Below are 27,081 nucleotides of genomic sequence, written 5' to 3'. Positions count from 1 at the left end.
TTGCCTCAAGGCATGACAACTCTGAAAGTTTATCCCAACTCCAGAGTTCCCCATGGAATCAGCTGATCACATTTGCTGTGAAGGCTTTGCAATTAAATTGCTCCAGCCCTCTGTCTAATCATACTTACATCACTTTCCTGTAAAGGTTCTACATGCAAATATCCTTCTTGGAATCTGTCTCCAGAACCTGATCTAAGGCAAGTGGTGCCACGAAGAGTCAGGCTCTGACTAAGGACTTTGGAGCTGGATGAATCACCAGACAGCTGGCAATAATCACATCACTAGTGGTACCTGGAACATGGATGATCTTTTTAGCATGCTGTAGTTGTTGCAATCATAAAAATTTTCAATCATGGTTAAAATGGATGAGATACTAGTGAAAGAAAATGTGCTGGCAAAGACAATGGTTCAGGTATTTGAAAAAATTGGGGGCTTGCATGGGGAGGGTAGTAGTTGTGGGACAATGGAGTTAGATAGATAAAGGACTAATTTTGAATCCAGAAAACATTGTTAGCATTGCATTGAGGAACACTAGTCTCATGCAACAAAAGAACAGAAAATACTCAGGTAAGGCCTAGGACTTAATTAAAAGAATAGCAAAATATTAGAAGAGATTGAATTCTCCATCTCAATGTCCTGATTGGGAAGGACCAGGATGCTCTGAAGATAGAGGATGAGAACACCTTGGTTGATGCATCCAAAAATCTTGAATTCCATGCCTTACAATGTTCTGGACTTATAGAAATAAATAAAAATGATTCACTATGCCCTGTTAAGGAAACAGTCCACTCTTCCTTGACAAAATTGCAGAGGACTTTGCCTGCGGGAGGACCATAAAAAGAATACATCTCATGGTCTACTCTGACTTCCCACTTGGCCAATAATCTGGATCAGGTTAAACATAATTTGGCTGGACATGTGATGAACCTCCTAGGGGAAGAACAGAAATATACCCCAAATGAGGTGCAGGACGTAGCTAACATACACCAGCACAAAACAGGAGTGTTTTATGGGCTTGGATCTTGAGTTTACTGGAATTGAAAAATTCATAAAATTGTATAAGAGAGGGTTTAATATCTCATTGCACACATTTTAACACTTCTTTTCCTAGTTTCCTAGTGTGGAAACTTAGAATATTGATTTTAGATCTTCTTTTCTAATGTATGTATTTGATGTTATATTGAGGTGTAGTTGATATACAAAAACTGCACATATATGATGTATAGAATTTGATGAGTTTTGATATATGCAGACACTCATTACATCATCAACACAATCAGTACCTCTCAAAGTTTCCTTGTGTCTCTTTTTATTGTTTGGTTGGTTGGTTGTTTTAGTGGTAAGAACACTTCACATGAGATCTATCATCTTAAAGAATCTTGAATTGCACAATACCATATTGTTAACTATGGTCACTACATTGTACAGATTTTTAGCAGATATTTAGTTCTTAGTCATGTAGCATAACTGAAACTTTATACCCATTGAACAACAACTCCCCACTTTTCCCACCCACCCCCAGCCCCTTGCAACTACTGTTGTATTGTCAGCTTTTATGAATTTGAGTATTTTAGATACTTCATGTAAGTAGACTAATGCAATATTTGTCCTTCTATGACTGGCTTATTTCACTTAGCATGATGTCTTTGAGGTTCATCCATGTTGTTGCAAATGGTAAAATTTTCCTCTTTTTTAAAGACGAGTGACAGTCTATTATATGTATATACCCATGTTCTTTAAACACTCATCTATTGTGAACACTTAGGTTGTTTCTCTATCTTAGCTATTGTGAGTAAGACTGCAACAAACATGGGAGTGCAGATATTTCTTTGAGATCCTGCTTTCAGTTCTCTTGGGTATATTATTTGCGGTATTGCTGGATCCTATGGAAGTTCTGTTTTTAATTTTTTAAGGAATTTCTATATTGTTTTCCATAGTGGCTACACCACTTTACATTCCCATCAACAGTGGAATTCCAATTTCTTCACATTCTATCCAATAATCTTTTTTTTTTTTAACAGTCATCCTAACAGATGAGAGATGATATCTCATCATTGTTTGGATTTGCATTTCCCTGATAATTATTTTGAGCATTTTTCATATAACTATTGACCATTTGTATGTCTTCTTTGGAGAAAAGTCTCTTGAAAACCGAAATTAATAAAATGAGAAAGGAAGTGGAGACCAGTACAAGTGATGCTACAGAAATAAAAAGGACCAAAAAGCTCCTAACAAAAAGAAGACCAAGAGCAGATGGCTTCACTGGTCAATTCCACCAAATATTTAAAAGAAGCCTTAACTCCAGTCCTTCTCAAACTCTTCCAAAAAAAATGAAGAGGAGGGAATACTTCCAAACTCATTTTTTGAGTCTAGCATTATCCTGATACTGAAGTCAGACAATAAGATGATAAGAAAATAAAATTTCAGGCCAATACCCGTGATGAACATAGATGGAAAATTCCTCAACAAAAACCGGCAAACTGAATTCAACAGCACATTAGAAGGATCATACACTGTGATCAAGTGGAATTTATCCCTGGTATGAAAAGGTGGTTCAATATATGCAAATCAGGAAATGTAGTACACCACATTTACAGAATGAATTTCCTTCTAAGCACTGCTTTTATTGGTCCCAGAAACTTTTATTATTTTTATTTTTGTTTTGCTCAAAATATTAATTTTTTTCTTAAGACTTCTTTTTTAAATCACGTGCTATTTCAAGGTATGCTATTTAATCTCCACGTATTTTGGTGTTTTCCATTTAACTTCCTGACATGGATTGCTAGTTTAAATACATAGTTGTCTGAGAGTATATTTTATACAATTCCTGTTCCTTTAAAGGTGTTCAGGTGTGTTTTGTGGCAGTAGAATGTGGTCTATGTTGGTGAATGTTCTGTGTGAACTCGAGCAAAATGTGTATACTGCTGTTGGATGAAGTATTCTATAGATGACAATTAAATCTAGTTGGTTATTGGTGCTCTTCAGTTCTTCTGTGTCTTACTGATTTACTGTGTGGTGCATGTATCAGATTCTGATAAAGGGCTATTTAAATCTCCAACTGTAATAGTGGATTCATCTCTTTTGCCTTGTAGTTCTACCAGTTTTTATCTCGTGTATTTTGATGCTCTACAGTAAGGTGCATGCACATTAAGGATTGTTTTGTCTTCTTGGAGAATTGATCTCTTCATCATTATGTGATGCTCTTTTTAAATCCTTGATAATTTTCATTGTTCTGAAGTTTTCTTTGTCTGAAATTATTATAGCTACTCCAACTTTCTTTTAATTAATGTCAGCATGCTATGCTTTCTCCCCTTTTTATCTTCAGTCTGTCTTAGATTTAAAGTGAGTTTTTTGTGCACAACATATAGTTGTGTCTTTTTTTTATATTATTTGTTCTGAGAGTCTCTTTTAATTGGTGCATTTAGACCTTTGATGTCTAAAGTCATTATATGTAGTTGGATTAATATCAACTTTATTTTTGCTGTTTTCCATTCATTGCCCTTGTTCTTTCTCTTTCTTTTTTTTGGCCACATAAAACCAATTTTTACTTTTATGTGATTGCTCCTGAGGATATTGAAAAACATCTTTTACAGACAAATCAATGCCACAAATTCTCTTAGCATTTAGGGAAAAAAAGCATTTTCCCTTAAAAAATAATTATACCTGGCAAACTCATCTTCCTAGTTTTCCTTGGTTGCCAGTATCCTCAGGGTATATTATTTCAAGATTACAGAAACATGACATATATCTAGAATTTTGATTCATTGTTTTCCTTTGTGTTGCTATTATTGTATTTTTAAGTTTTTATTTAAATTACAGGTGGTTAACATACAATGTAATACTAGTTTCAGGTGTACAATTTATTGATTCCGTGCTTCCATACAACACATAGTGCTCATCACAAGTGCACCCCTTAATCCCCATCACCTATTTACCCCCACCTCCTCTCTGGTAACCATCAGTTTGTTCTCTATAGTAAGAAGTCTTTTTCTTAGGTTGCCTCTCTCTCTTTTTTCCCCCTTTACTCATTTAATTCCATATATGAGTGAAATAATACAGTGTTTAATAAATCTCTAGCCAGATTTATTAGAAAAGAGAAAGGACCCAAATAAATATTAACCAGAAATAACAACCAACACCACAGAAATACAAACAATTATAAGAGCGAATTATGAAAAACTATTTGACAACAAATTGGATGACCTGGAAGAAATAGTTAAATTCCTGGAAACATATAAACTACCAAAACTGAAACAGGAAGAAATAGAAAACCTGAAAAGACCCATAACCACTAAAGAAATTGAATCAGTAATCACAAAATTCCCAAAAAAAACAAAAGTCCAGGGCCAGATGGTTTCACAGGTGAATTCTACCAAACATTTAAAGAAGAGTTAATACTTCTTCTCAAACTATTAAAAAAACTGAAAAGGACAGAAAACTTCCAAATTCATTCTCTGAGGCCAGCATTACCCTGATACCAAGACCAGATAAAAACTCTATCAAGAAAGAGAACTATAGGCCAGTATCCCTGATGAGCATAGATGGAAAAGTTCTCAGCAAAATATTAGCAAACTGAATCCAACAATACATTAAAAAAATTATTTACCATGATCAAGTGGAATTTATTCCTGGGTTGCAAGGGTGGTTCAGTATTTGCAAATCAATCAGTGTGATACACCACATTAATAAAAGAAAGGATGAGAACTATATGATCATTTCAATAGATGCAGAAAAAGCATTTGACAAAGTACAACAGCCATTCATGGTAAAAACCCTCAGCGAAGTAGGTTTAGGGGAAACATAGCTCAACATAATAAAGGCCATTTATGAAAAACTCACAGCTAATATCATCCTCAATGGGGAAAAATTTAGAGCTTTTCCTCTGTCATCAGGAACAAGACAGGGATGCCCGTTCTCACCACTGTTATCTAACATAGAACTGGAAGTCCTAGCAATAGCAGTCAGACAACAAAAAGAAATAAAATGCATCCAGATTGGCAAGGAAGATATCAAACTTTCAGTATTTGCAGATGACATGATAACTCTATATAGAAAACCCGAAAGACTCCACTAAAAGTCTACTGGAACTAGTACATGAATTCAGTAAAGCCACAGGTTACAAAATCAACATACAGGAATCTGTTGCATTTCTATACATCAAGAATGAAGCAGCAGAAAGAGAAATTAAGGAATCCCATTTATAATTGCATCAAAAACCAGAAGATACTTAGGAGTCAACCTAACTAAAGAGATGAAAGACCTATACTCTGAAAACTATAAAACATTGATGAAAGAAATTGAAGATGACACAAAGAAATGGAAAAACATTCCATGCTCATAGGTTGAAAGAACAAATACTGTTAAAATGTCTATACTGCCCCAAGTAACATATTTAATGCAATCCCTATCAAACTACCAATAGCATTTTTCACAGAACTAGGACAAACAATCCTAAAATGTGTATGGAACCAGAAAAGACCCCAAATAGCCACAGGAATGTTGAAAAAGAAAACCAAAGCTGGAGGCATCACAATTCCGGACTTCAAGCTATATTACAAAGCTGTAATCATCAAGACAGTATGGTTCTAACACAAAAACAGACACATAGATCAGTGGAACAGAATAGAGAACCCAGAAATGGATCCTCAACTCTATGGTCAACTAATCTTGGACAAAGCAGGAAAGAATATCTAATGGAAAAAATACAGTCTCTTTAACATATTGTGTTGGGAAAACTGTACAGCAACATGCAAAAGAATAAACTGGACCCCTTTCTTACACCAAACACAAAAAATCAAAATGGATTAAAGACCTAAATGTGAGACCTGAGACCATAAAAGTCCTAGAGGAGAACACAGGCAGTAATCTCTTTGACATAGGCTAAAGCAACTTCCTTCTAGATATGTGTCGTGAAGCAAGGGAGACAAAAGCAAAAATAAACTATTGGGACCTCAACAAAATAAAAAGCTTCTGCACAGCAAAGGAAACAATAATAATAATAGTAATAAAACCTAAAAGGCAGCCTACGGAATGGAAGAAGATATTTGCAAATGCAAATATCTGATAAAGGGTTAGTATCCAAAATATATAAAGAACTTATAAAACTCAAAACCCCAAAACCAAATAATCCAATTTAAAAAATGGACAGAAGATATGAATAGACATTTTCCCAAAGAAGAGATACTGATGTCCAGCAGACACATGAAAAGATGCTCAGCATCACTGATTATCAGGGAAATACAAATCAAAATTATGATGAGACTGTCACCTCACACCTGTCAAAATGGCTAAAATCAACAACACAAGAAACAACAGGTGTTGGCAAGGATGTGGAGGAAGGCAAAACCTCTTGCACTGTTGGCAGGAATGCAAACTGATGCAGCCACTCTGGAAAGCAGTGTGGAGGTTCCTCAAAAACTTAAAAATAGAACTGCCCTGAAATCCAGCAGTCACACTACTAGGTATTTTCCCAAATATACAAAAATACTAATTCAAAAGAAGGAGGTGCCTGGGTGGCTCATTCGGTTAAGCATCTGACTCTTGGTTTCAGCTCAGGTCATGATCTTGGAGTCATGGGATTGAGGCCTGTGTCAGGCTCCATGCTCAATGGGGAGTCTGCTGAAGATTCTCTCTCTCTCCCACTGCCCCTCACCCTGCTTGTGTGCTCTCTCTCTCTCTCCCTTTCTCTCTCTCTCTCCAAAATAAATAAATCTTTAAAAAAAAAAAAAAAAAGGGCTACATGCACTGTATATAGCAGCATTATCTATAATAGACAAACTATGGAAACAGACCAAGTGTCCATAAACTAATGAATGGATAAAGAAGATACGGTATATACAATGAAATATTAGTCCTCCATCAAAAAGAATGAAATCTTGCAATTTGCAACAACGTGGAGGGAGATAGGAGTATTATGCTAAGAGAAGTCAGTCAGAGAAAGACAAATACTGTGTGATTTTTTTTTTCTTTCTTCTTCTTTTTTTTTTTTTTTTTTTGCTTTCCACTCTTTTTCTATTTTCTGTAGAATTAATCCAACATTATATGCCAGTTTTTCTCCTCCTTTATCACACTAATTATACTTTTTCTTCTTTTTCTTTTTTGGTGGTTGCCCTTGAGTTTATGATCTATATTTACAACTAATCCCCATCACCTTTTGTATAACACTGTTTAACACTTCAGGGTTAAGTACCTTATAGCAGAGGAGTCTCAATTCTTTTCCCTGTAACTTTTCTGTTATCTATTATACATAAAGCATGATCACCAAATACTTTGTTGCTATTATTATTTGAACGAATTTTTATGCGTTAGAACAATTAGGAATGATAAAAATAAAATACTTAATTTCACCGTCATTTATTATTTCTCTATTGATCTTCCTTTCTTTATGTAGATCCAAGTTTCTTACCTGTGTTATTTTCTTTATTTCTGAAGAATTTCTTTTAACATTTCTTGGAAACCTGATCTGGTTACAAATCCCCTTAATTTTTGTTTGAGAAAATCTTTTTTTTTTTCTCCTTTATTTTTGAAAGATAATTTCACTAGATATAGAATTATAGATTGGAGTTGTTTTTTTTTTTCTTTCAACACTATGAATATTTCCCTCCATTCTCTCTTTGCTTCCATGGTTCCTGAAGAGAAGCCCGGTGTTACTCTTATCTTTGTATTTCTATAGGTAAGATGTATTTCCCCCTTTTGGCTTCTTTGAAGATTGACTCCATTTTGACTTTCTGTAGCTTGAATATGATATGCCTTGGCGTATTTTGGTACTTATCCTACTTGGTGTTCTCTGAGCTATCTGGATCTGTGGTTTGGGTTCTAACCTTTGGTAACTGTCCTGCAGTTCTTAATCATTTGGTTCTATGTTTTATATTTTTTTCTCTTTGCATTTCAGTTTTGGAAATTTCTATTGATATTTCTTCAAGCTCATTGATTATTTCCTCTCATGTGTACAGTCTACTGATGGGCTCATCAAAGGCATTCTTTCTTTCTCTTATAGTTTTTTTTATTAATAGCATTTTCTCTTGATTCTTTCTTAGAGTGTCCATCTCTCTGCTTACATTATGCATCTGTTTTTGAATGTTGTATACTTTTTGCATTCTCTGCCTTAGCATACTAGTCAAAGTTTTTTTTTTTTTTAATTCCCAGTCTGATAATTCCATCATCTCTATTATATTTGAATCTGGTGCTGATCCTTGCTCTGCCTCTTAAACTATATATTTTTTTTATTATATCTTAAAATGTTTTTGTGTGTGCTGGAAGTTCTATATGATAAACTAAACCAAGGAATCTGAGGCAAATAAGTCTTTAATATGAAGTTTTATATGTATTTGGGTAAGCTGCATTTACTATTTTTTTTTAACTATAGGTATCAGAAGCTAAAAATTCCTAGAGCATTCTGATTTTTTCTCCCCTATTGTACAGGAGTCTCTATTAATTTGGTAGTGGCAGTAGAGTGTGTGTATGTATATAGAAGGGGAAGGGGGAAGGATTCTACAGTCTTATGATCAGGTTGTAATCTTTTAGTAAACCTGTGCCCTTGGGTTGTAATCTTTATAAATCTGTTTTTTGTTTTTTGTTTTTTCCATTAGATATGACAAGAAGGCTAGAGCGGGTGCAGTTGGGTATTTCTCTTCCCCAAGGTCAGTTAGGCTCTGGTAAATTAGCTGTCCTATTTAAAAATGAGGGCCTTTCCCATCATCTTGCAGGTTTTCACTGTGAGAACCTGATAGGGCTCCTGGAGTAAAACTCAAAAAAGTATAGGCATTCTACTAACACTGGGCCCCCTGGTGTTTTTAACTCTTAAACTTGTGCACTTTGAGCCTCTAACAATTTGGCAATTACAGTTTAGGTTTTCCTACCCCAGTTCTGGTTGCTGTGGGAATTTATGCTCTTGGGCTTCTACTCCAATAAGTTGTGATTCTCCACTTTCACTGATCTGTCTCTCTAATTTGGGGACAGCAATTTATCTTGTTGCCTTCATTCTTTGCAGGATCTAAGAAGAGTTGTTGATTTTCAGTTTGTTCAACATTTCTTTTGTTGCTGTTAGGACATGAGTGATGAGTTCCAAACTCCTTACACACCACACCAGAAATTGGAAGTCTCCCTCAGATTTTAGTACCAAGAGATTCAGTGCTTCCTTTGGTGTTTATTTTATGAACAGTAGAGTGCTTTTAGTTAAGCTTTGTCCAACAGAAGCCCAGACTCAGGTTTTTTTTTTTTTTAATTGAGCAGTTGAATCACACTTTAGGGTAAGCCTGTTGCATAGTAACATACCTACTTTATTCAATTTTACTTTATTATATATTTATATTTAGTTTGTATTCATGTATACACATGTGCAAATTGCCTCGATTTTTTAAAATTAAATTAATATATTTGAACTTCATCTCTTGTTAATAGTTAATAGAAAGGGTTGGGCTTCCTGTAAATTAAAAAAAAAGAAGAAGAAGAAGAGAGAGAAGGCAAAAAATGTATTTCCTGGTGCACCTGGCTGGCTCAATCAGTAGAGCATGTGACTCTTGATCTTGGAATCATGACTTCAAGCCCCACATTGGGTGTAAGGATTACTTAAAATAAATTACTTATATAATTAAGCTTTAAAAATAAAGTGAATTTCCCTGGAAATTTGGAGATCTCAGTTTTAATCCTGAACTCGCTTATCTAACAGTAGACAGTTCACATCACTTCTCCACATACCAGTTTCTTCAGCTACAAAATGGAGAGTTAAATTAGAAGGGATATTAGAAATCGAGTCTTGAGTTTCTCCACTTTCATCTGCATGAATGTTTCAGAAAAGATGAAGAAATAAGAATAAATCACCAAATTTCCATTATACTTGTGATTCCCGCCACATTACAACATTGCTTACAGAAATAATTGTATCTATTAACTCTTAGTCCAAGCATGTACTCAAGCAATGCAATTTTCACTACAGAGACTCAGATTATACTTTCTACCTTTTTTAAAGTAAAAGAGAAGCAACAGCTCCAAAAGATCTTTTTCTGTTCTTTTATTACCCTAGCTTTTCTAAGTTCTAAAAATAAAAGAGTCCATTTGTATACCCCAGAATTTAGGGAAGGGATAAATATAGTATACTAGAATTATTAAAGGTGAAACATTTGAGGTCCGGAGGGGGGGTGGTTAGGGACAGGGGTGTTGTAGCTAGAAAAATATATTCTATATAGTTATATCACATGTACCTTAAACTCTATAAACATTAGTGCGGTTGATGAATACAAATAACATATGGAATAACTATTCAGAATTATATTCATCATGGGAAGATTTAGAAGTAGCCTGTTTTTGTTTTTCCAGTTTTTCCCTTATCCAAGAAATTCCCAGGTCACTAAGGAAAAAGCACTTGGGACTCATTCAATTTCAATAGTTAAGCAATATCAGAAATGCCAAACTGTTGAACTTCAACTTAACTTAAAAACCATGCCCTGAACACTGAGTCGGCTAATGGTCTGCTTCACTTCTTTCTCTACCAGATTGCCCTCTTTACCTTTGCATTCCTTCACAAAGCAACATTTCTTCTAGGTGAGCACCCCTGCAAGGGCAGGCAGGGAGAGCAGCCTCATCTATTAAGGTGACACAGTTAATCGCCTTTGACAGTATTCATTTGTGGCTGAAGTGAAGCATTTCCAGCCTAGAAATGACACTTTGATATTATAGTGCTATTAACACCTAGATCCACAAATGCAGAGATTTTGACCAAGGATGCTGAAACCCATATCAAAATAAATCATTTGACACCTGGATTAGATAACTCCTGATCAAACATTAACACAGGCTTTGCAGGGCATATATAAATACAAATCGTGTGCTGCCAAGTTTTCTTTAAGTAGTACGGAGTAGAAAAGGTCTGAACAACCAGGGAATGAGAATTTTAAGTGTTCAGTTCATTTTTTTATTACTATGTTAATCACCATACATTCCATTATTAGTCTTTGATGTAGTGTTCCATGATTCATTGTTTGCATATTACACCCAGTGCTCCATGCAGAATGTGCCCTCTTTAATACCCATCACCAGGCTAACCCATCCCCCTACCCCCCTCCCCTCTAGAACCCTCAGTTTGTTTCTCAGAGTCCATAGTCTCTCATGGCTCATCGAAAAGAAAAAAAGAAGAAGAAGAAGAAGATAGCAGAAGGGGAAGAACGAAGGGCGGGGAAATCGGAGGAGTTCAGTTCATTTTTAATACAAAGTGATCTCATAAAAACATTAGTATGTTCTTTTGCTGCCTTCAGACTTGTGAGGGGGGACATTTAAATAAAGAACTCTCATTTATCCATGGACAAATGTCTAGGGCTGTAAGGAACTTGAAAAGCATTGTGGTAGAGCACAGATCAAGGCCACTTAGCCCAGGCTGAGGGGTTTATGACATGCTTCCAAGAGGAGATGAAGATCAAGGAATGGCCCATTCAGGTGAAGAAGTGAGGGTGGGACATTTTAGTGGGCAGGTACGCAAAGAAACCATGAGAAATGGAACGAGTAGAGTGTTTGGAATAGCCCAAAAAGTGAAAAAATGTGGGATATAAGACAGGAATAAAAATAGGGAGCAAGTCTTAGAAAGCTTGTGTCGCACTGAGATGCTTAGATTTTATCCACTCAGGGATGCGGTTTAAACAGTTTGAAAGGAGTAGAATGATTGCTGATGAAATCCTGTATATCCTAAAGCATATTGCCAAACTCTGATCATTGATCCTACCTCCAAAATAATAGAATTATAAGGAAGCTTGGGGATAAATAAAAATCCTCTTTACTCTTTAAAGATGAAGACTGAGACCCAAAGAGACAGGGAAGTGATTTGCTCTAAGCCACAGAGCAAAACAGTGGAAAATGGTTAAAAGTGGAATCTCTAAAATCCTAGCCTAGGATAGTTTCCATCCAGATGAGATCTTTCTTATGATCTGTTCAAATCTAATATAAATGTTGCAGTCCGTTCCAACTCAATGCAAACTTACTATTGTCTAATTTTAAATGAGATGAAATTTAGTAAATTAGTTGAACACTTTGCAAGTGTTAATTCTTTGAAAGAATCAAGAAGCCTGCTTGTTCTATTTCACTGTTTCAGGTTGTAAAATATCTAGAAAGAAGCCAAGTTGGACATTAAGAGAGAAAAGCTGTGTTAAACTGGTAGCTAAATGGGTGATCTTAGGCAATGAATTAGCTTTTGCCTTGGTTTTCTAATCTAAAAAGTGGAGTTAAATCTAGACCATCAACACTATCCACCTGCATTAGAGGTCTTAAGGATGGTAAGTGATCATAGATGTGAAACTATGCATTTAAAATTCAATGTTCCGTGTCAGTGTTTCTCAATATGGTGCATGCCCTCCTGGGACTACATAAGATGATTTTAATATTGCTTCTCAGCTCCAAATCCACCTTTCTTTATCTAAAGTTATTATCTCAGCTAGAACCTGTAAGTATTTCTCCTTTGTCAGGTGGTGCAATGTTGGACGCTGTCCGTAGAGGATGCTGGTGGGATACGGAAAGGCACAGCAGAGAAATGTTTTTCTTCTTGGTTCCTGTTTACTTTTTCTTACTCTTGTGCTGCCAGTGGTGTGCAGGACACCCAGTGACCCTCACTGTCCAGCAAGTTTCTTAGGTACCCCTGGTAAACAGCTTCATGTGGACAAACTCTAGTCCACTGACACCTCATCTGGTGGCTTCCTGTGGCTAAGTTCTGCCCCAAATCATGCCAACAAACTTTTCCACCTTCCAGAGAGCTGCATCCAAGGAGGATCAGAATCTCAGCCTTATAGGTCAGTGCTATTCCCCATGCTTAGTTCCCTCTTTGATGATTCTCCCTCAACCCTAAGGGTGGTAGCTCCTCCTTATAGTGGCTATGTCTTCGTTAGAATCTTTTTGAAGAATCCTCTTTTAGTAGTTAACCACTTCTACTCATTAATATTTCTTTATATTAAATGTTTCCTGTTCAAATTACCAGCTCAGTTTCTGTCTTCTGACTGGACCTTGACTCATATATAATGTATATAATACTTTTATTGTCAATTAGGTTTATTATGAAATTGTGATTAGGTACAGATACATTATTTCCTAACAGAAACAAAGTTTCCACTTTTAAATTTTTTTAATTTGAGTATATTGTAAATGATACTTTTATGTATTATATATTATAAAATTATATATACTATATATACTTATATAATGTTATATAAATAAGAGTGAAAATAGCTCACAGATATGGCAAAATCATAACAGTGTTATACAAATGGTTAAGGTTAAGGAAAGCCTAAACTATTTAACAGACAAAATATGTAAGGTTTTTAATAGTAGTTCTTGGATTTCTAAGTCGTGTCACTTATTAAATTGTTACATAGATTATAGTAAGTGTTTATTTAAGCACACAATTTTATTTTATCCTGGCAACAACCCTGAACAGTTATCCTGGTCTCCATTTTATACCTAAAATGAAAATGAGGCTCAGAATGGTTAAGAAAAGTACCCACGATCAGATACCTTAGTGACAGATCTGGGACTCATCCTGATTTATCCAATTTCATTGTTAGTGCATAGCATGTGTAATAGCAAAATACTGGAACCAGCTGGATGTCTCATTGCAATAGGGTAGTAAATTGCAGTTCACCAAAATAATGGAATAATAATTAGTAAAAAATATTGAGTTGTAGGGGCACCTGGGTGGCTCAGTTGGTTAAGCGTCTGCCTCCAGCTCTGGTCGTGATCTCAGGTCCTGGGATTGAGACCCGCGGTTGGGGTGGGGCGGGGGGGGGGGGCCCTGCTCAGCGGGGAGTCTGCTCCATCTACCTCCCACCACTTGTGCTCTCTCTCAATAAATAAATAAAATCTTTTAAAAAATAATGAGTTATAAATATTTACTGACCTGAACATAGAATCACGATATATTGTGAGTTGGGAAAAACAAAAACAAAAAACAAGTTGCTGAACTGTGTGCATTGAATGGGTCTACTTTTATAAAATACACTATATGTATGTACCTGTGTACATATAACTATGTTTATGAAGACATGAGAAAAACAAGGCTGTGCATCAAATTCTTGGAGCTGGGATTTTTAAAAAATTTTTTATTGTTATGTTAATCACCATACATTACATCATTAGTTTTTAATGTAGTGTTCCATGATTCCTTGTTTGTGCATAACACCCAGTGCTCCATGTAGAATGTGCCCTCTTTAATACCCATCACCAGGCTAACCCATCCTCCCACCCCCCTCCCCTCTAGAACCCTCAGTTTGTTTTTCAGAGTCCATCGTCTCTCATGGTTCGTCTCCCCCTCTGATTTCCCCCCCTTCATTCTTCCCCTCCTGCTATCTTTTTTTTTTCTTAACATATATTGCATTATTTGTTTCAGAGGTACAAATCTGTGATTCAACAGTCTTGCACAATTCACAGCGCTCACCATAGCACATACCCTCCCCAATGTCTACCACCCAGTCACCCCATCCCTCCCACCCCACCCCTCACTCCAGCAACCCTCAGTTTGTTTCCTGAGATTAAGAATTCCTCATATCAGTGAGGTCTTTTGATACATGTCTTTCTCTGATTGACTTATTTCACTCAGCATAACACCCTCCAGTTGGAGCTGGGATTTTTAAGTGAAAGGTGTGGACTTCCTTCTATTAACATACCTGATTTTAAATAATGAAGTTATGAGTGACCTTTTTTTATATTTTGTCAGTGGTTTTTGAGTGCATTTTGAAATACATTGTGTTCCTGCAACTATGTCAGTTGTTTATTTTGCTTAATTCTCCAGTAATATGAAATTTAGCAGGTGCTTCCACTGGAGGCAGCGGTCATAGAGTAAGATCCGAGGAGATGATTCCTTGAGAGCCGTATCAGCAGAAAGCCCCAAATGGCATGTGATTCCTCTCCATACTCTCTATGCCAAGTGTACTCTGCACTTTCACTGCCAGTCTGAATGAATGGGCTTCTCACCATGTTGACAAAGTCTAGAATCTTCTCTCAAAATACGAATATCCCCTATCAACTTCTTCCCAGGTAGATTCACACAAGTTACAGGTTCTGAATATGAAAAGTGCAAAAGATGGCTTGGTGTTTGAATGACCTTCGGTCACCCCACTGACGAGGAGGGATTCCTGCCCTAAGGTTATCGAGATGGCTGAAGCCACCCCTGGACAGATGGGATGATTGGTTTTTTAGTTGCATGTACTCACAGCCTGATGGAGGAGGACACCACTTCCCCACCTGCCACACAAGGCCACATAAGTGTGTACATGGGAACAGAGTGAACAACCAGGGTCAGTGAGGCAGACTTTGTAAGAGTAAAACAGAAGGTTGCCCTCTCCTCCCTGTGGGGGGAATGTGATGGTTTTGTTTGAATAATTCCATGGGCTGGCAAAAGACTGAAACCTGATATTCAGGGACTGCACCTGGTCCTTTGTTTAAGAGGATTCTTTGGGGAGCAGAGTTGGGAGGGGAATTGTAGTTAGGCCATTTACAATCTCAGTTTCACCAGATGTCATGACAGCACATAATATTGGACCTTAATTGTAGGTCTTTCACCACATGTGGCTAAGGGTTCAACTCTAACTCCACTCTAAAGGGGTTGAATTAAAAAACAGGTCACACTTGGAATGCTGAACTCTCATATTTTCCTGAATACAGCAGCCTTATTCATTCTCTGGGTTGTGTGGCAATGTTTGTTTTTTGCTTTAAAATGGATTTGTTGACTTAAAACAATATCACATGTGTTTTAGGAAAAAGAATCACGTTTTATCTATCTCTGTTAGCTTCCATAAATTGCCCCCAACTTCACACCATAAAATTAACTTCTGTCCTTGAATTAGAACTTGGGAATTTTAAACTAGGAGATTTTTCATAGAAAAAGAAAAAGAACAACCATTTTTATGTCATCTAGCATTTTTAATAACTGACTTAAAAAATGATTTTAGAACAGCACCCATAAGAACATAAACATGGGCATTATAATTAATCTACAGCTGGTCCAAGAAATAAACAACCGTACGGGGAATGGATTGTGCAAATAAGTACATTCTATTAAGAGGCCAGACAGATAGTAACATGTGGGTTTAACTACCAAGGCACTGTAGGAAAAGCATATTGCCAGTAATAACCAGAAAAAAATTCATAAAAGTTTGTAACTACTGAAAACAACTCAGTTTAATGAACATAAATTGAATGAAGGACCAAGGAAGTGTTTTTAAAGGACATCATGTAGGGATTTGTTAAGAGAAATGGGACTGAGTCATTCAGGAACTAAAGGCAGACAGAGCTGCATTCTACCACCTACCAGCTGTGTGACTGATCTTGTCTTACTGGCTTAACCTCTCTGAGGCTCCACTGACTCATCTGGAAAATGGGAATAAATGAGATTGGCATGGCAAGTGCCTGGCAGAACACCAGGTATACAGCAAGTGCTCAATGAATGTTATTGCCCTTCTTCATACTGTACTAGCAATGATTTGAGAACTCTTAGAAGAGCAGGCAAATTATGTGTTACCCAAATGCTTCCTGAGTTATTCATGTTGATTACCCATAGCTGAACTCTAAAGTCTGCATAGGAGTCACCCAGAAAATTTATTGGAATACATTGCTTTTGACCCCAAATTTTTGGATTCTGAGTCAGCATACCAGTAACAGGGCCATGAATCTGCCATTAGTACTTAAACTAATTGTTAGGTCCACTTTGAGACACGCTAGTGTTTTTATGCTAAACAAACAGATGTCTCCCAACTTTCTTCACATTATCAAGGTATTTTAAAAATGAGTACTGGGAGTACTAGTTATGTTCTAGTAACCAAGGAGAAGAAAGAAAAACAACAACTAATATTTGTATTGTAGAGAAATGATTTAATGATAACCACAATATGAGGTAAGTTTTATCAGTGATCTATCTTGAAGGAAAAGTTACTGGAAGGTCTCTGAAGGGCCACTGCAGGATTCCAAAAAAAATGTGTCCATTTTTCTTCTGGGGATATCACAGGATTATTCTCTACACCTTTCCAGATCCTACTGTAAAGCTTACAGCCGTTTCCTAATGGTCTCCAAGAATACTCGTTCATTAAGGGATGGACATCTGTTCAGACTTCTGTAGTCCTGGGGAATATAAGACAAAAAACATTACTGAACTTATTTTAATTGTGTAATTACAGTGGATATAGAAGGCCTGCCATATCTGGAGATCAAATCAAACTCAACACCCAAAGGACAAATAATCCAATCAAGAAATGGGCAGAAGACCTGAACAGACATTTCTGCAAAGAAGACATACAAATGGCCAACAAACACATGAAAAAATGTTCAACATCACTCAGCATCAGGGAAATACAAATCAAAACCACAATGAGATACCACCTCATACCAGTCAGAATGGCTAAAATCAACAATGTAGGAAATGACAGATGTTGGCAAGGATGCCAAGAAAGGGGAACCCTCCTACACTGCTGGTGGGAATGCAAGCTGGTGCAACCACTCTGGAAAACAGTATGGAGGTTCCTCAAAAAGTTGAAAATAGAGCTACCCTATGACCCAGCAATTGCAAATACTAGGTATTTACCCCAAAGATATAAATGTAGTGATCCAAAGGGGCACCTACACCCCAATGTTTATAGCAGCAATGTCTACAGTAGCTAAACTATGGAGAGAGCCCGGATGTCCATCAACAGATGATTGGATAAAGATGTGGTATATATATACACAATGGAATATTACTCAGCCATCAGAAAAAGAAACCTTACCATTTGCAATGATGTGGATAGAACTAGAGGGTATGATACTGAGTGAAATAAGTCACTTAGAGAAAGACAATTATCATATTATCTCACTCATATGTGGAATTTAAGAAACAAAACAGAGGATCATAGGGGAAGGGAGGGGAAAATAAAACAAGACAAAATCAGAGCGGGAGACAACCCATAAGAGACTCTTAATCTCAGGAAACAAACTGAGGGTTGCTGGTGGTGTAACTGGGTGATGGACGGTAAGGAGGGCACATGATGGAATGAGCACTGGGTATTATATAAGACTGATGAATCACTGAACTCTACCTCTGAAATTAATAATACACTATATGTTAATCAATTGAATTTAAATAAAAAAATAAGAAAAATGAGGCACAACTGGGATACTGAAGAATGTATAGAAAAACGAAAGCTCAAGAGCAATGTTCCCCACTACTAACTATTTGTGAATAATGCAGGAGGCCTGGAACACTTGGGAAAGGAAAGAGGAATGGTACAAAGAGAGAACTCCAGTGGAGTGTGTGTGTCTACATGCCAGGGACCAGCTCCGTGTCACTTAGTGTCCACCTTCTTCAAGGAAACCCAGGCTCTCATTTAACTCCCACTGTGATCCCACAGTGTAGGAATTATTGTCCCCATTTTAGAAAAGGAAACTGAGATACAGAGAGTAGCCTGCCTAAAGTCACCTAACTAGTAAGTGGCAAAAATGGAATTAGAGCCCTTCTATGAAAAGACAAAGCTATGCTATGTCAAATAGGTCACCTTATCTAAGAAACAAAAGTAAGCAAAGAAACAGACAAATAAGAACTCTTCCCCTTTCTTCATGCCGACTAAAGTAAGAGTGTGGGCACTGAGGGAGGTGAAATAAAATGGAGCTTGCCTAAAAGTGAGACATACCAGCCCCAGCATCTTATAATCTGATTCATGGCAGTAACAGCCACCCTCCTTTTCCTTGAACATGTCCTTCAGCTATTGATCTCTTCTTCATGTCCTGCATGCTTTTTGTATGTGATCTTCATTCTCAAACTAACCCTATGACACTCAAGTAATTTCACTCACTGTCACAGGGATAGTATTTGGTACGTCAAGAATTCTTGACTTATCTAGGAACAGTCCCAGCAAAGAATGTGGTGGCAAAGGAGGAGAGTTATGCCAACAGACTTTGTAAAACAAAATTGGGGCCAGCTATAGTTATTTGAAATCCTGTAACTCTTTTTTTTTTTTTAAAGATTTTTATTTATTTATTTGAGACAGAGAGAATGAGAGACAGAGAGCATGAGAGGGAGGAGGGTCAGAGGGAGAAGCAGACTCCCCGCCGAGCAGGGAGCCCGATGCGGGACTCGATCCAGGGACTCCAGGATCATGACCTGAGCCGAAGGCAGTCGCTTAACCAACTGAGCCACCCAGGCGCCCTGAATCCTGTAACTCTTAAGCAACAGTACCCTGAGGCCCCTTTTAGCCTTCAGCACAAATAAGCTTTGACTCCTGCTGCATGTGTTAAATTTATAATCATGGTTTACAAATATCTTCAGCCTGTAGCAAATCACTGTAACTATTTCCTCTTTCTATCCCAAGGCAATATGTGATGAGTGTTTAAACACATACACACCTCTATATATTATCTGTAAAATAATGTATATACTCTCTATCCCTAAAGCAGTCTGCACTCAGTAGTGGCATGCCATGCTTTACTCCAGAGAACTAAAATTATACAATACTAAACCCTCTAAGTGATTGGATAAATCTGGCAGATGCACACCAAATGGATGGGGATTATTGTATCATAAATGGCCCATTAGATTGATTCCGGTAAGCACAGAGTTTTAAAAGGCATAAACCGGAGAAATGAATTGGACTTCTCTCATGGACTTACTCAGTGGCATTGCCGGTCCAGCCTAAAACAGCCCCACCGCTGCTATTCTTAGGGCAAATGGCCCCAGTGACACCGTATGAGTGCACCTCAGGAGGGATGCAGTGCTCCCCGCTTCACGCTGTCATCTCTCTGAAGTTGCTGGAGGTGGCCCGTAAAAAGACAGGCAGGGCAGCCTCCCAAATATCAAATCTCATATTGCTTTGTTGCTTAATTACCTTTGTATAAATGCCAAGTGGTCCATAGAACATGCGCCTCTGACTTTTAATTGGGTGTTTTCCTGTTTCATTCTCAACTGTTCCCTCTCATGTCTCTAAACTGCTCTTTACTCGCTTCTTGAGAAAAGAGACGATCCCAGGCCTCCCTGGGCTTCACTCCCCTTTCCTGCAGCTAGCGTGCAATTATGTGAACACACAGGTCATCTCGTTGCCATGCACTTCTTTTCAAAGGAAACTCTGAAATGACTCCTTGATGGAACTTGCCAGAATCCAGAAAAATCCCCTTTTGCTTGGGCATGGTAAACAAAACTTCAAGGAACACACACACAAAAAAAGGACTGTGAAAAAATCAATAGATCCTTATATATTATTTTTATTAGGGACCTTGTCAGAGTAAAATAACAACTTTCTTTTTCTCTGGCACTGGACACATTCTTTTATGGGTAGAGCAAAATGGCCTTTATTTTCACCTTCCAGGGACCAGAAGGTACAAGGCTGCATAGAGGGTAGTGATAATTTGTTGTATTTCCCTGTGTGCAGGCAGCTGACTGGTTCTCCCTTGCTTCAAGGCAGTCTTTGCTTCTGTGCTTTCAGTCCAGTTCTAAGATTAATAAAGACTCTGTTCATTTCATGATGGATACTGCCTTCCGACGAGGTAAGCTAATTGGAAAATTACCGTGAATGGGTATTTATTAAGCACTTACTACATTCTGACCATACTGCTAAGAATTTCATATGCATTATCATTGCATTTAATAATTACCTTACATTTTCCTATATTTATTTGTGATCTGCCTTCTCTAATCAGACTGTAGGCTCCAATGGGGCCAGGGTTTTGTCTGTTTTGTTCATTGCTGTATCACCAACCCATTGAGCAATGTCTAGTCAGAGTGGGCCCCCGATAAATATTTGTTGAATAAGTGATTTAATGTGTGAAAAGTCTATGAAACACACCTTCTTAGGAGCCCCAGTTTCCAGAGATTATGCGCAGAAATACAGCAAAGATACATACTCCAGGTGTACAGGTAATGAAATCCAGCGTTGGAGCTCATGTTGTTTCTCAGATGTCAGAATCCATGCCCCCCTCTCTCTTCTCAGCTCTAACTGTGGTGTTGGCTTTGTGCATTCCATATAAATGCCACTTGGCATGGAGCAATCAGAGACATTCCCCTTCTCATCACTTTCTGTAAATCACAGTTTTGAGCAATGGGTTCTATTATTTTCAAAGGCAGAACATTCCACCGTGGAGCTCAACTGAGCCATCATTGGGGTGTGTTTGGGGAAAGCGTCAGAGGATGTGAGACTGAAGAGAAAAAAGTGCAGGACAGACAGGTAGGAAGCCGGAAGGGAGAGAGAAAGTGAAAATGAAAGTTGAAAGGGAAAGAGAGAAAGAAGAACACCCAGCAAAAAGGAAGCATATTTTGTTGTTGGGGATTCAGGCATCTCCTGAGAAATCTGAACCTCTTTCCTGTGTCATTCAGTCTCTGTAAACGGTTGAGTGGTGTATATTGTTGTGAGTCCATTAACAGTGATTTGCAGGAGACCAATTTAGAGGTCACTTAGGCATGAAACAATATCAGTAATAGCATATTTAAATGAACAGTATCAATAATAGCATATTCTAAATGTTTCATTAAGTCTGAATTGTTAGGAAGAGTGTACTCCTGTTTCATAGATTTTTACCTTCTTTAACAAGTGTTTCCATATTGGTGGTATTGCCTCTCGTTATTGAAGTTAGGGAGCTCTCAAAAGTTACAGTGTTTCTAAAATCATGCAGTTTTTACAGCAAAATTGCATTTAGGCATCTCTCTCTCCCTTTCTATTCATATTTAACAAAAAGGGAAGTTCATAAAATAAAATACGCTTTTGTGGCAAGAGAGTGCACAATAAAATTTTAGACTTTTACATATTTAAAGTACCTTTAAAATAAGGTTGTCAGCACAATCCAGTTTGATATTCCTAACAGCGTGTTATGGAAAAGTAATGCTAACAACCAATAGTAGGTTTGCTTCTATTTCAAGATCATCAAGTAAGCATATTAGACCTTCAGAGACCACGATAAGAATACTTTTACATTCTTGACAACTAAGGACAGTTGGTACCAACCACGATGAGGAAGACTATATGTACATGAGGCAGGTTTGGGTGAAATTTCAGGAGCCCAATAAAGGGCATATTGAATTCTCCATGTCTGTTACACATTTAAGTGCTGATGATATTGAGCATACCATTGCATACACAAATCTGGAGTTTAGGAGAGGCCTTTGCTGGAGGAAACATGAGACTTGTGGGCTATGTGTAGAATTTTAAAGCAGTAGACTATTGAACTCATCCAGAAAGTAAATACAGATAAGGAACACAAGGCAACAAAGGATTGAGTCTCAAACATCTTACACGGTGAAGTTTGGGACAGAAATAAGAGCCATTAAAGAAGACCGAGAAGGAGCAGAACAATGTATCAGGAAAACTAAGAATATTTGATGTTCTAGGAGCCACATAACGAGGGTTCAACTAGGAGGAAGTAGCAGCTATCAAATGCTGCTGATGGGCAAGGAGAAAATTCAGAATTTCGATTGGATTCAGTAATAAGGCAGGTATTAGGTGTTTTTGTTGGAGGGTTAAAGAGAGCATTGCAGGAGTGGGGATGGAGAGAAAAAGTATAGATAAATCTCTAGATCTTTAAACATATTTAAAGCTTCACTTGTTTTCTAAGTAAAAACTCAAATATCTAATCTGACTTTATTCAAGCTGTACAAAGAGTTCAGCTTTGAATGAATTGCAGTGGACATTGAGCAAAAGCAGTGAAAAGAGAGAAAAAAACCCCCAAATATTTCCAAGAATCACAGCATGGGTTTGTTCACTTTTGTTCTGCAGAAGCATTTTAATGTAAGAAGGGGCAGCATTTTAGAGTAAGTTTTACAGAAATGGAATATCAGTTCAATTATTTGTCATTTTCTCCACACTGAATGCAATGAAAATATATCTGAGGATGTGACGTTGTGGCGCATCTTTCCGGTTGCATTCAAACTGTTTTTCTGGAAAATATTTTTTGTTCTATGAGGTTTAGGGCAGAAATTGCTTTTAAGTAGTCTCAGAAAATTCAAGCAGAATCAAAGCATAAGTTCATTATGGTTTTTAAGAACTTGCTACACCTTGAGCGTTCAATGATATTACTTACACGGAAGTAGGAATGGTTTGTAAAGTACTGTTTCTAAAAGTCCTCTAGCTTAACAGAGACAAGATTTACCAGGATTCTTGTCTTTTTAAAAACCGTTTCCTAATCACACTGAAGAAAATGTGGACTGTGCATGTTTGTGTGGGGGTGTGGTCATTTCTGGTGGACAAAGTTTTCTGTTGGAAGTCTAGCCATGTGGATTAGCGCTCCTTTAGAAGTGACCTGGGATCCGCATTTAACTAAGCCAAAGTACAGTAAGACACAGTGTACCATAAGTGTATTTGCATATAAACAGTCATCATTTAGTGTCTTTCATTGCAACACACAATGTGTGAATCACAGAGGGAGTATGAGTTCAAGAGGCATCCAGACAGGTAAAATGCTCAAGTAAAATAGTTTTATTAGTATAATTACTGCCAAGTCCCAGTCACTAAATACTCTTAAATTTTAATTATCATTTAAATTAAGATCATTAAATATAATACAAATATTTAGTGAGCATATAAATATTGTTGAAACCACAGTGGAGTTTAAATTGAGATTCTTGGTGGCAAGCAAAATATACCTATGTGGCCTGGCACCAAAGGCAAAGAAAACTGCAGGCCAGTGTCCATAGTGAATATAGAAGGTACAATTCTCAACAAGATACTAACAAACCAAATTCAACAGCACATTGAAAGGATCAAGTACCATGATCAAGTGGGATTTATCTTTGGGTGCAAAGATTGTTCAACATGCTTGAATCAATAAATGGGATACACCACATGGATACATGAAAGATAAAAATCATGATCATCTTCATAGACACAGAAAAAGCATTTGACACAACTCAATATCCTTTCATGAGAAACACCCTCAACAATCAGCTGTAGAAGGAGTGTAGCTCAACATAATAAAGGCCATATAAGACAAACCCACAGCTATATTGATTTTATTTTTATTTCTTGCTGCAACCTGGCATTTGCTATTTCTTAGTTCACTTATAGAACGTATATGGCTTTACATTTCTAGTGATCCCATGCATGAGGGTTCCATTGTTATGACCAGATTACCTCCCCAAAGCTCCTCATGTTTATACCATCATATTGGGGGTTAGGGTTTCATTCTGAATTTTGTGGGGCACAAATATTCAATCCCTAAAAATCACATTGACTCTAGGGGAAGCCAAGTGAAGTGTACATAAAAACTCTTTGTAAATGATTTCAGCTCCTCTCCGAATGTAAAATTATCTCAAAGTAACATTTTTTTTTAAGTTAAATATTTGTAGGGGATATGTAAAGATTCCATTTATATGATTTTCAAGAGTAGGCAAGTCTAATCTTTGGTGACAGAAATCAGAACAGTGATTTCTTTGAGGAGGGGACACCGACAGGAATGAAGCACAAAGGAACTTTCTGGGATCGTGGATGGTTACACGGATAAAATGAGTAGACACAGTTTCTAAAACCTGTAGAACTGCACAATTAGGATTGCATGTGTATGTGCGTACTTTCTTTTTTCTTTTCTTACATAATTATTTTTCACTATAGATAGTAGATTTCAGAATTAGTTAACACTAGCTGCTGAACAGCCTCAAAATACATAAAGATTCAAAAATAAAGGAAGCTTATTTCTGCTTGTGTACAAGTCTGACTATTCTTTGTCTCTGGGGGACTCTGTTCTAAGGAGTGATATGGGGGGGTGGGACAGGCCCTTTCCATGCTGTGTCTCTTCCACCCTCTGGGACATTATAGTTGTTTGCTTCCATGTAAGACAGGTTGTTAAAAAAAAAAAAAAAAAAAAGCTTGGAGGAAACACCTCTTCTTTAAGAAAGCCTTGGCTGGAAATGGCACTCATAAATTCTGTTCATCTTGGGGCGCCTGGGTGGCCCCCTTGGTTAAGCATCTGCCTTCGGCTCAGGTCATGATCTCAGGGTCCTGGGATCAAGAACCACATCAGGCTCTCCACTCAGCAGGGAGTCTGCTTGTCCCTCTTCTCCTGCTTGTGCTCTCTCTCTCTCAAACAAATAAAATCTTAAATATGTTCATCTTCTTTTCACATTCAGAAGTTTTATGGACTCATCTAGATGTAAGAGAAGCTAGAAAATGTAGTAACTTGTTTAACAATCACTTTTAAATGTCATCTCTCTTCTGTGGAGGGGGGAACATGAAATTCATTGAATATCTTAAAATCTCTAACACAGTAAGTCATTGCTCCCAATTTTTCTCCTTAATATTATGTGTTTTTTCATGTCAATAACAGTTCTATTTTTGAAAGAAATTATTTTTTTTCTAATTTTCCACCCTTGCACTACACTCTATTTATTTCAATTTCCCTTGTTTTGCATATTTCTCTTTCCTTTGTATTTTAATTTGAAATGGTATTTAAATTGTTTTATTCTGTTGCCATTAACATACTGAGAAATAATATTTCTCCAACTCTAATTTTCCTTAAAAATTAAGGCCAGTGAATGTGGTATTAGTAGAATAAATACTAATTTTTGAAGGCTCTTGATACCCATTGATTTCCAGAAAGATTATGCTTATTTTTTAAGCAAATAATATTTTCGAATAGACCTCATCTTTGCTAGCATTTGTTATTACCACTGTCAGTTTGATGTATAGGATATAATTATATGTCACTGGTTTATGTAAGCATCTATAAAATTATTGAGTCAAGGTAGCTACATTTCTCCTCCTCCTTCTCCTTCTCTTTTTCTACCTCCATCTTTCCTTCTATTGTTGTTTGAGAATCAGTAAATACTTCACAAAACAAGACACAAAAGTTCTCTAAGGGGTGGGGGTGGGGGACAGAATAACCTGTATGCATTTATCTGTGGGTATATTTGATTTGTATTTGACTTTTGAATTTAAAATTTATGTTAAAAGAAATGCAGTCAGGTTGACCTTTGGCTTAAATCTTGAATGAGACTTACGCTTCAAAGTTTTACCCTTTAAGTACAAGGACAATTTTGTGTCAGAAATCTCTTCCTATGACCAAGGACAAAATTTTCTTTTTTTCATGAAAGCATCAATTTTTATGCACGAAAACCCCTGCGGTAAAAATTAGCCACACCTCATGGCTGATCAAGGTTTACCCTACTATAATTTATTTTCTGGGAGCCATGAATATGTTTTTGAAATTTCTCCTGCATTTATATCCCCGCTATCCTTTTAGAGGAAATAAAGAAGTACTTTCTTTTATATCACCTGCCCCTGCGTCCCCCAGTAACATTCTTAAGAAAGAATGTTTCTTACTCTTATGTAGAAAATGTAGATGTCCTTTTTCATATGAACTGTAGCTCCATAGCTCAACTAGCCAAGAAGGATGGGAAAAAGAGGCTTTCTATTTTTTTTCTCCAAACACACCAGGTTTATTCCTACTGTTGGATCTTTGCTCTTACGGTCTGGTCTGTTGTCCCTCAAAAACTTCTAATCCCCCCATCCCCCAATTTAGCTTAGCTGTCTTCTTCTTATCATTAGGGATTCAGTTAAAACCAATTTAAATTAACTCTATCCCTCCCCTTTCTGCACAGTGCACCATCTTTTTTTCTTCATAAGATTTATCGCTGGCTGACACTATCTTAATAGTTATCTTAATAGTTTAAGCCCTACCAGGACAGAAATTTTTGTCTATTTTGTTCCTTGGTGTTAACTCTAGTTCCTGGAATAGAGGCTAATAATAAATGGATGCTGAGGGATTGATGGGGATTTATTAAATAAATTAATAGATGACTAGAGTCTATAGGATGGTTTACTTTGAGGTATTTCATTAAAATATATTCTACCATTTATGTATTGTTTTAAAAATTACAAAACTCATTCACATGCACTGCTCTTTAGGAAATAGAGAATCATCAGGAATATTGAGTGAAGATTTCAAGGAGTTGCTACATGAGACTGTGTATCTTCTCAGATCCTCTCAGTTCCCTCTGCCCACCACTCCCAACTCCCCTCTGTATGTGCATGCATGTACAACCAACACACACACTCATGCACAAATACACACACATATAATCTACCTGTGAACATTACCATTTATCCCACCATTCAGCTTATTTATTGTTACCACCGGCTGTTTCGGCAGCCCCAGTAGGAGGGCCAGATGTTAGGA

The sequence above is a fragment of the Mirounga angustirostris genome, unplaced genomic scaffold, assembly GCF_029215605.1.
Source record: "Mirounga angustirostris isolate CCGP_5_RB_7025 unplaced genomic scaffold, mMirAng1.0.hap1 SCAF_16, whole genome shotgun sequence".
In the NCBI taxonomy this organism is placed as follows: Eukaryota; Metazoa; Chordata; class Mammalia; order Carnivora; family Phocidae; genus Mirounga; species Mirounga angustirostris.
Note: the sequence above shows the minus strand (reverse complement) of the source record.